We start from the raw sequence: 9,963 nt of genomic DNA on the forward strand, positions 1-9,963 counted from the left end.
TTCTTTTAGCCTATAGTTTGATAGTATATCATTATAAGAATTACAGTATCCACCAGTTGGTGCTCTCCTTGAGTCACCTCTGTTTCCTTCCCATTAGTGGGATAACTTTCCTAAAAGCTACAGTTATTTCCACTAACAGCCAGAGGATACTTAGCCTGAAAATGCCTACTCTGCTTTCCTAACACTAAATGCCCTACTTGAGCCAAGAATTAAGTTTTCTATGGTATGAAAAAAAGAATATTTTTCAAATAAAAAATCTACAACTTTTAAGCTCCTACTTTGTTGAAATTTCTCCTCCCTTGTCATGACTCTCTACTTTCATGGAACTCAGAAAAAATGAAGGGAAACAGAAATAAAATACTTTTATTTCTTCTTTGACCCCAGCTAGTTACTTCCAACCTTCTCTGAAATGCTTTCCTCTGCTTTCTCTTTTAAGAGAGGTAGGAATGGAGTCCAAGCCAATGGAATTCTCAGTAGTTGTCATTGGGATTCAAAGTCATCCTTCCACAGTTTCAGTACCCATATCTACTCTTGGGTTTAGGTCTCATTGCAGGCCTAAGATCTCTGCAGCAGCAGTCCCAGCCTGGAAAGTCTCAATCATAAAGTCAATCTTCACTTGCCTGAATAGCTATCAATAAGTTCAAGTTCAAGGGCAGGTGTTGATCACCTCAGTCTCCTACATGACAATCTAAACAGTGAAAAAAAAGGGGAGAAGTCAAACCTGTGCTCCAGCATACTCCCTCTTATAAGTCCCTCTATTTCAAGGATTGCAGCCCTTTCCTTCCTACTAGTTTCTAGTCTTTAACTCTTCAGGAATAACTATAGTATCTCAGCTCCAGTTTCCTGGAGTATAATAGCCAGAAATTTTTCCTAATAAGGTGAGCTCTTTATTTATAGCCAATACACTCAAAAATCTGGAAAGAAAATCACAAAATACAGGAAGAATGCCCCTAGACAAAGATTGTCTTTTCAACCTTCTTGCTTATACAGAGGTTATAGTTCTCATTTTTGTTGTGGTTCAGTCTCCATAGATCATAGCATTCCTTGCTCTTCTATCCTTCACTATCTCTGGAAATCAGTGCAAGTTTATGTCCATTGTTTCCATGACAATATCCATTTTATCCTCTGCTATCCCCTTTTCCTTCTGTTTTCAATTCTTCCCTTCATCAGGATCTTTTCCAGTGAGTCCTGTCTTCTCATTATGTGGCCAAAGTATTTAAACTTCACCTTCAGTAGTTGACCTTCAAGTGACCAATTTGAATTAATTTTGTTAAGTATTGACACATAAAATACCATGCTTTTATATTCAGTCAAGGAGGGCTCCCTTCCATATTGTCCTTCCCAAATTTTATTCACAAATATTAATCACGAGGTTATTCCAATATAAACCTGACAACTATATCAAATGTTCTAGGAATGGCTAGGATATTTATAGAACATATAACTATATAGAGTATGTATGTTATCCTTGTAGATTATATTTCCACACGATTTGTCTAAATTGTGCTCACAGGAAATCATGAGTGGTGGTATCTGAAATTTCTATCACCTCTCTCCAAGGAAGAACTTTGATTCCTTCTAAGATAAGAACAGTAGATTGGGGCAATAAGACTAAATCTGTTCAATTCAGAATATATCAGATTGGAGTTATATCTGTTTCTTCCTTCTAAATAATACTATCCTAGGGAAATGATTTTTAGGTCCAAGCCACTTTCTTGGTCACTATCTCTTGATGAAGTAATAACTCAACCTATATCCAAAGGCTTTGAATTCCTTTGCTCCAAATGCTATTATATAAAGATTATCACAGTAATAGTGAATAAATCTATTTATTCAAGTAAATCTCAAACAGAAATCAGAGAAGTTATGCATATTAGACTAAAATATGTCAGACAATATACAGAGTGAATGAGTTTTTCCATTAGGAGTGAGATATCTCAGCTCAACTGTGAGAGAAACATCCTTTGATTTCACCCAAGGGGAAATTCTCCTGAAGTTTCTAATAGAGCAATCTGGGAATTAGGGACACGCTTGAGAAGCTGGCTGTACATATTGGATTATTCCTAAAATCTTTCTATTCTTCCAAGGGCCTCTCCTTGATGTGAGCCTGGAACTACCTGAGTCCTCTCTAGGATCCATAACACAAAAGAAAAATCTCTCTGCTCCCAAAGTCTCCCTCCCAAACATTGTCCTTCATTCAGGCATAAACCACTGAGTAATCATTCTCTCCCCCAGTGAAGAAAATCTTATGAAAATTAGCAGGCCTAAACCTTGGGTTGACATAATCTTTTACAAGATGAAGTTCACTTAACAAAAACTATGGCAGGCAACCAAGATTCAGAATTGGTTCCGTTGGAAGTAGCTCCTCTTTTTTCCATATGGAGATCTACCCAGTCAGTTATGTTGATATAAATTACAGGAAAGATTCAATCAAAACTGATCAGCCTCAGTTATTCAAGTGCTGAGCTTTTTAGGCAACTGAGAAGCTATTTCAATGATGATTACAGCCCTAGTCTCCTGAACCAATTAAATCTCTAGGACAGTTTCATTAGCTTTCTAGGGAAAAATTAGTTTGGAAGTATTTTCTACTCTTAGTAGCTGTTGTACCTATCAGAGTAGTCATTTTACAATCCCTAGACTCACCCTACAATGAGTGAAGGAGTATGTTTTGCAAATGTTCTTCATAGAACAACTGAAATACAATTGTCATTTGCAATCTATCATTCAAAGCAACTAGGCAGTCCATATCAGCAGTTCTCAAAATTACTAGTATGCCACTAGTTTAATTAGGTGTGGCACAAAATTTTAGACATATTATTTTGGATAAAAGGAGTATAAATAATTTTGTTTAATCAATATATATTTTATGATAAGCATAATATTAGAAAAATAAATAAAATATTATCCCTCTATTGCATGTATTCATTAGCCTTATATCATGAAGAACTCAACAAAAATAGCTGCTTTTATTGAAGGGAATCTGAGCATCCTCAAATCTCCTGACTCTCCCATAGAATTGTAAACTTTAAACATTCAGTATGTTATGAACAAAAAAAAAAAATTGAGAACTAGTATTCTATATCATCAGTCTATTGCTTTATGGTCCTATTAGTCCAAACAGAAATAACCCAGGAACAGTGGGTGAGCCACAATCTCACTTCTTTGACTTCATGGAAAGTTCCCCTACCACTTCTCACCTCCAACACCACTGGTAGTTTCTGATGGGTTGATGAGTGGCATTTATTCCAATATAATTATAATAATCTTGATAATTTCCATCTGCCTAGAGTGCTTAGTAATTTGGGTAGCCTATCCTTTGTCCTAAATGGCCCATAGCTGGGATTATTTCTTAGAACCCTACGAAGTCATTTTCTATTTCATCAGCATGTTCTGGCTATTCATATCCTTTTCCTCTAACAGATGGGCTGTATCAGTTTTGAGTTGCTGTAGGGTCATTCTTTCACTCACATAGCTTTATAGCCATATCAATCGCAAGCCATCATGTACAGTACTTTCTGAGAACTTGAGACACTTTGAATGCACTTTAGGAGAAGGCACAAGAGAAAAGGCAAATGGAGAGTTGGGAATGGGAGTGGAAGGAGAGAAAGAGAGAGGAAGAAAGAGAGAGAAGGGAGAGAAAGGGAAGAAGAGAGGGAGGAAGAGAGTAACAGAGACATTGAGAGAGAGAGAGAGAGAGAGAGAGAGAGAGAGAGAGGAGTTGGTTTTCACAATTCAATTTTAGAGACCACATGGATGGGCAATTAGGAGAGAACTCCATCCTCTGAGAATCCATTAGCAAACACCAGTGGAAATGCTCATGTTCCATGAAAAGATACCTTCAGTTGCTTCCAAACATTGGCCCATATACTACAGCAATGTTGATGATTTGTATGAGTTTATTTTATATCCTGCAATTTTGCTAAAGCTATTAATTGTTTCCTATAGGTTTTTGGATGATTTTCTAGGATTTTCTAAATATATCATCAAATCATCTAAAAAGAGTGATAGTTTTATTTCCTCATTGCTTATTCTAGTTCCTTTAATTTCTTTTTCTTTTTTATTGCTAAAGCCAATATTTCTAGTACAATATTGAATAATAGTGGTGATAAAGAGCATCCTTGTTTCACCCTGATCTTATTAAAATGCATCCAGCTTCTCTCCATTACAAATAATGCTTATTGTTGATTTTAAACAGATACTGCTTATTATTTTAAGGAAAGTTCCCTTAATCCCTATGTTCTCTAGTGTTTTTAATAGGGATGAGTGCCATATTTTGTCAAAAACTTTTTCTGCATCTATTGAAATTATCATATGATTTCTACTGGTTTTGTTATTAATATGGTCAATTATGGTAATAGTTTTCCTGATATTGAACTAGCCCTGCATTCCTGGTATAAATCCCAGTTGGTCATAGTATATTAGGCTGCTGATAAATTACTGTAATCTCTTTGCTAAGATTTTACTGAAAATTTTTGTATCAATATTCATTAGGGAGATTGGTCTGTAGTTTTCTTTCTCTGTTTTGGCTCTTCTTGGTTTAGTTATCAATACCATATTTGTATCAGAGAAGGAATTTGGCAACTATTTTACATAGTATTGGAATTAATTGTACTTCAAATGTTTGGTAAAATTCACTTGTGAATCCATCTGGCCATGGAGATTTTTTCTTAAGGAGTTCAATTTCTTTTTTCTAAAATGGGACTATTTAAGTAATTTATTTTTTCTTCTATTAATCTGGGCAATTTATATTTTTGTAAATATTCATCCACTTTGGTTAAATTGTCAGATTTGGCTCCATATAGTTGGGCCCCTTTCTAGTTTACCTAGATTTGTCTGGATAATGACCAGTTTGTCTAACCTAAGAGGCTTTTGCAGCCATTATCACATGAATAAGGATAGCCTTCTTTGATTGGTTATCTTTGTCTTTAAAACTTGGAGACTGAACCAGTACTGGGCTTTCTGCTGCTTTGCTTTTAGCTACTCTTAAGGGCTGTCTCCAAAGGACGAAGATTATGATTCACTCAAAGCATGAATGTAGTGACTGAACTGGAGAGAGGGAAAGGACTTCCTCCCCTCACTCTCCCTCTTTTACACCAACTCTGAGAAATAGTCTTTCTGGCATTTGTTTGTCTTCTATCATTTGTCCTTCCTGGTTTCAGGTCCTAGAAGTGATCTTCATGGACCAGAAATGATGACCTTGGCAACAAGATTGCAGGTGAGATGGTGTAATCAGACAACTCATCATGAAAGTCCTGAGGAACCAAGGTCCCTGAGATTTAATCCTGAAGCAGGTTTTGGATTTGGAACTGGGATTATGCTCTATAGTAGGGCTTCTTAAACTTTTTCCACTCACAACTTCTTTTACCCCCCCAGAAATTTGTATGCAATCCTAGGTATATAGGTATACAAAATAAGTATATAAATCAAACATTTACTGACAATAAATCATAAAGAGATTTGTTTTAAAACTGTTGGTATACATATAATTTTACCATTTATTAAAGATGAAAGCAAATTTGCATACTAATAAGATGGATTGCTTGTTTATTTTTATATAAAGAATTAAATCTTGATTATACATGTTTAACCTTGCCATCTAAGGAAGGGAGTGAGAGAGAGAGAGAGAAAAAATTAGAACACAAGATTTTGCAAAGGTAGAATGTTGAAAACTATCTTTTCATGTTTTGGGGAAAGTAAAATACTATTTAAAAAAAAGAATTAAATCTTGGAGGAATATTTGATATCTTTTACTCTTGCCAAATTTTTCATGATTCCCACATTCAATTCTACATCTATAGGTAACTATGCACCTAATCCTCTTCCCCTCCCTAGAGATTGGGGCAATATAAAAGGAAGGAAAGGGGCAGGGATTATGCCTCCCATGTGTTGGAGGAGACAATTTGAGTATTTTTATTATACTTCCTGAAATAAATGTTGCTATGTAAAAAAGAAAAACTAATTTGTTAGTGGTTAAAGGAAATTGGGATGTAGGGTACTCATACTTCCACTTGAGGGGGAAAAGCCACTGATGGCAGTCAGAGCCATTTGCAAAGAGCCTAATCCCCTTAAGAATACTGGAGCAGTGTCCCAAAAAACTACAAATTAAAGAGAGAAAATATCTGGGCCAGGATGGTTAATTGTGTCAAATGTTACAAAAAAATCAAGAAGAATTAGGATTGAGAAAAGATCTTCGAATTTGGCTATTATGAGCTAGATCATGGATAACTTTGAAAAGAGCAATTCAATTGAATAAGGAGTCAAGGAAAAGGGAGTTAATAAACTTGAAAGAATGGTGTTGACTCTCATGGAAATAATGAAGATGAGAGGAGAGGTGAATTTGGGAGAAAGATAATGTAACTCACCTATCTATGGCTATGCATACTATACTACTCATTCTTTCCCACCAAAATTAAAAAGGAAGCATATGTCTTCTTAGGGTTTGGGGGGGGTGGAGGATGGGGAGCAGTACTTTGTCACCAGTCACAGCCTCAGAATACAAAGTCTGCTGGTGTGGTAATCCAGGGGGTAAAGTATGAGGACTCTAGTCCATGGAAGGGATGTCTGAGTAGAAATTTGTCTCTGTAACTGCTGCAGGTGGTTAGGATAATTTAGGCTATTGGTTAAATTAAATTAAGGGCCTTCCTGCCCTGAGGGACTCACTCTAGATGTAACCAAGGAAGGCCTGATGTAGGAAGAGGCTCACTGGGGGGGAAATGTTACAGGGAGTGATGTACTTGTGAAGGAGACAAGAATATAATTTGTTTGTTGTGGGAAAAGTAAAATTCAACACAAATATCATCCTTTGGCTGGTTGATCACCCACTCCCTGGGATCATCACCCTGAAGTGATGTGCTATAGATGTTTAACATATACTCAAAACACACTTTTAAGTTTAATTTGCCTTATTAACATTTTCTCCATCACTGTTTAGACAATCAACAATAAATCAAGCCCCATTTTGCAGCTTGCTGGTTTTTGAGGAATAAATATTCACACTGAAATTTTAACAATTGTCTCTCATTAGCCAGTAGAAGTTGTCTCCAGCCTAGTACCAAATCATAGCCTCTACTTTTGGAGACCTTTGGTCTAGGAAGAGATAATGAAAATAATTAATTTTCTCTCTTAATAGGATGATTGTATAAAGGGGGAGAAGAACATATATAAAGGAAATATGTAGTTTCCATGTTACCAAATCTTGCTGATTCTCTTTTTCCTTGATGAAACTAATTCTAACAGCTCATTTGTTTGCTTGTTAAGAATGGGTGAACCATTCTTTCATTTGACTAAAATTACCTTTTGCCTCCTGGTTTCAGTTTGATTATTGATGTAGTTCAGGTCTTTCCAGGCATATGTCAATTGAAATAAGATATGTAAGATATTTTGCAAATCTCAGGTTACCAAATATTAATTGACAGGGTTCGTGATGATAATAATAGCATCATTTCATTCATTGTTCAAAGCTCTCACCCTTAGATTTTCTAGAGTTATTTGATAGTGTAAACAGTCTTTTTTTGTTGTTGTTGCTGAGGCAATTGGGGTTAAATGACTTGCCCAGGATCACATAGCTAGGAACTGTTAAGAGACCAGATTTGAACTCAGGTCCTCCTGACTTCAGGGCTGGTACTCTACCTACTATATCACCTAGCTGCCCCACACTATGTTATTCCTAAGAGCCTCTGCCCTAACCACCACTTTTCCCCCCTACAGCTCCATCTCTGTCAATGTAAAAGTGGAAGGGAGGGTCTATAGGATCACAGAAGTAGAGAGCTAAAAAGGACCTTGGAGATTGGTTAAAAACCTTGATTTTACTGAGTAAACTGAGTGAGTAAACTGAGGTCCCGAATAGTTAAAGGACATGTCTGAGGTCACAAAGGTAGGAGGAGACTAAAACATGACTCCAAATTTAGCATTCTTTCTACAACAATTCCTTTCTAGCGAAGGCCATTAACAATGTTATCGTCACTTTATGGGTAACTATGGCCAAAGAATGAATCACCTAATAGTAATTTATCTGACAGACCTCTGTACTTACATTGGTTCTCAGAAAGCAGTCTATTATCAAAACTATACATTTTTCCTATATTTTTCATTTAAAGGAGAAAAAAAAAAAACAAAATAAGAACTGACGAGCTTTCTAGGAAATCTACTCTACCAAGATGTGGGGTTATTCACTGCCCATATAAAAGGAATAGAGACAAAGGGTTTGGGGTCAACAACTAAGACTCAGACTTTGGTTCTCCATGCTAAAAACTCAGAATTCTGAGTCTAATATTCAACATTTAGAACCTAGAACTCAGATTCTAAGACCTAATACTCAGCATTTAGAATCTAGAACCTCAACTCAAAGCTTATAACCCAGAACCTTGAGTCTAAAACCAAGTATTTCAGAACACAGATACCATAATCACATGCTTAGAAACTAGAAATCAGAATTTAGTATAAAGAGCTCAGCATTCAGAACCTAATGCTCAGGACCTTGGCCCTGAGACTTAGAACCCAGGATACAAAGCTTAGAACTTAAGAGTCAAGGGATGCTTTTTGCTGCTTGCTGCCAACCCATGAAAGCAAAGTGATACTGTAAGAGGATAGAGAGAAAATTATAGGATAATAAGATCATAGATCACAGGATTGTAGATTTAAAGCTGAAAATTACTTAAGAGATCATCTGGTCCAACTCTTTCATTTTACATGTAAGAAAACTGAGGCCCAAAGAGTTGAAGTGACCTTAACCCAAGACACACAGAAAATAGCAAAAATGCAATTTAAATTCAAGTCCTCTGTCTTCAAAACCAGTTCTCTTTCTAGTCCAGTGTTCTTGTTTCTTTCTTTCTTTCTTTTTTAAATAACTTTTTATTGACAGAACCCATGCCAGGGTAATTTTTTACAACATTATCCCTTGCACTCACTTCTGTTCCGATTTTTCCCCTCTCTCCCTCCACCCCCTCTCCCAGATGGCAGGCAGTCCTATACATGTTAAATAGGTTACAGTATATCCTAGATACAATATATCGGTATTCTTGTTTCATTAAAGTTGATATCATTTATAGCACTATGTCTATGCATGGATTACATGTATATACCATAAGACACTTAGAGCACTGCAAGAACCCTCAACAGCCCAAAGTGGCTCATGTATTGCCTTCCTTACTCATTCAGAAGGTAATATGTCACTAGATTAACTATCCAGTAACTGAATATAATATCCCACTTGATCACCAAGTGGCAATCTACTCAAACCACTAGCCCAGTGGTCTCAATCCAAGTCTACTCAGGACATATACATTAGGGAGCTTCCCATACCACCATAATATTTAGTGCTGAGTGATTTAAAACCCATTCTCTCTAGGTTCTGAATTTTTATTTTAGGAAAACATAAACTATCATGCAAAAATTTTTAGAAGAGGAAATCTATGGCTTTCCTTCTCTCCTCATTCGCAATTTCTCCTCTCAGAATCACATGAATCATGGAATTTAAGAGTTGGAAGGGACCATCTAGTCCATCCCATAAATAAAAAGATCCCTGCTATAATATATCCAACAAGTGGTCACCTATCAAATATATGAAGACATCCATGGAGGGTTAAACAACCCATGAACAGCTTTCATTTGAATTGTCTTAGGAAGATTCTAAAGATCACCTAGCCAGAGAACGTACAATAGGTCAAGGTCCTTTCTTGAGCTGAATGGTCAAATATTCAAGCTCTGCTGCAAAGCAGAGTCCAACTCCAATAGATTGGCCATATTTATTGAATGCCTATTAATTTGCCTAAAAGACTATTTTTAATGAGAATTCACTAAAGGCAGGTGCTCACATGGAAATCAGAAGAAGCAATACAAGGATGCTCTCAAGATTTCTCTGAAGAACTTTGGAATTGATTGTGAGACATGGGAGACACTGGAACAGGACCACCGAGCATAACATGCCCACATCAAAGAAGGTGCTGTACTCTGTGAATAAAATCA

The sequence above is a fragment of the Sarcophilus harrisii genome, chromosome 5 (genome assembly GCF_902635505.1).
Source record: "Sarcophilus harrisii chromosome 5, mSarHar1.11, whole genome shotgun sequence".
NCBI lineage: Eukaryota > Metazoa > Chordata > Mammalia > Dasyuromorphia > Dasyuridae > Sarcophilus > Sarcophilus harrisii.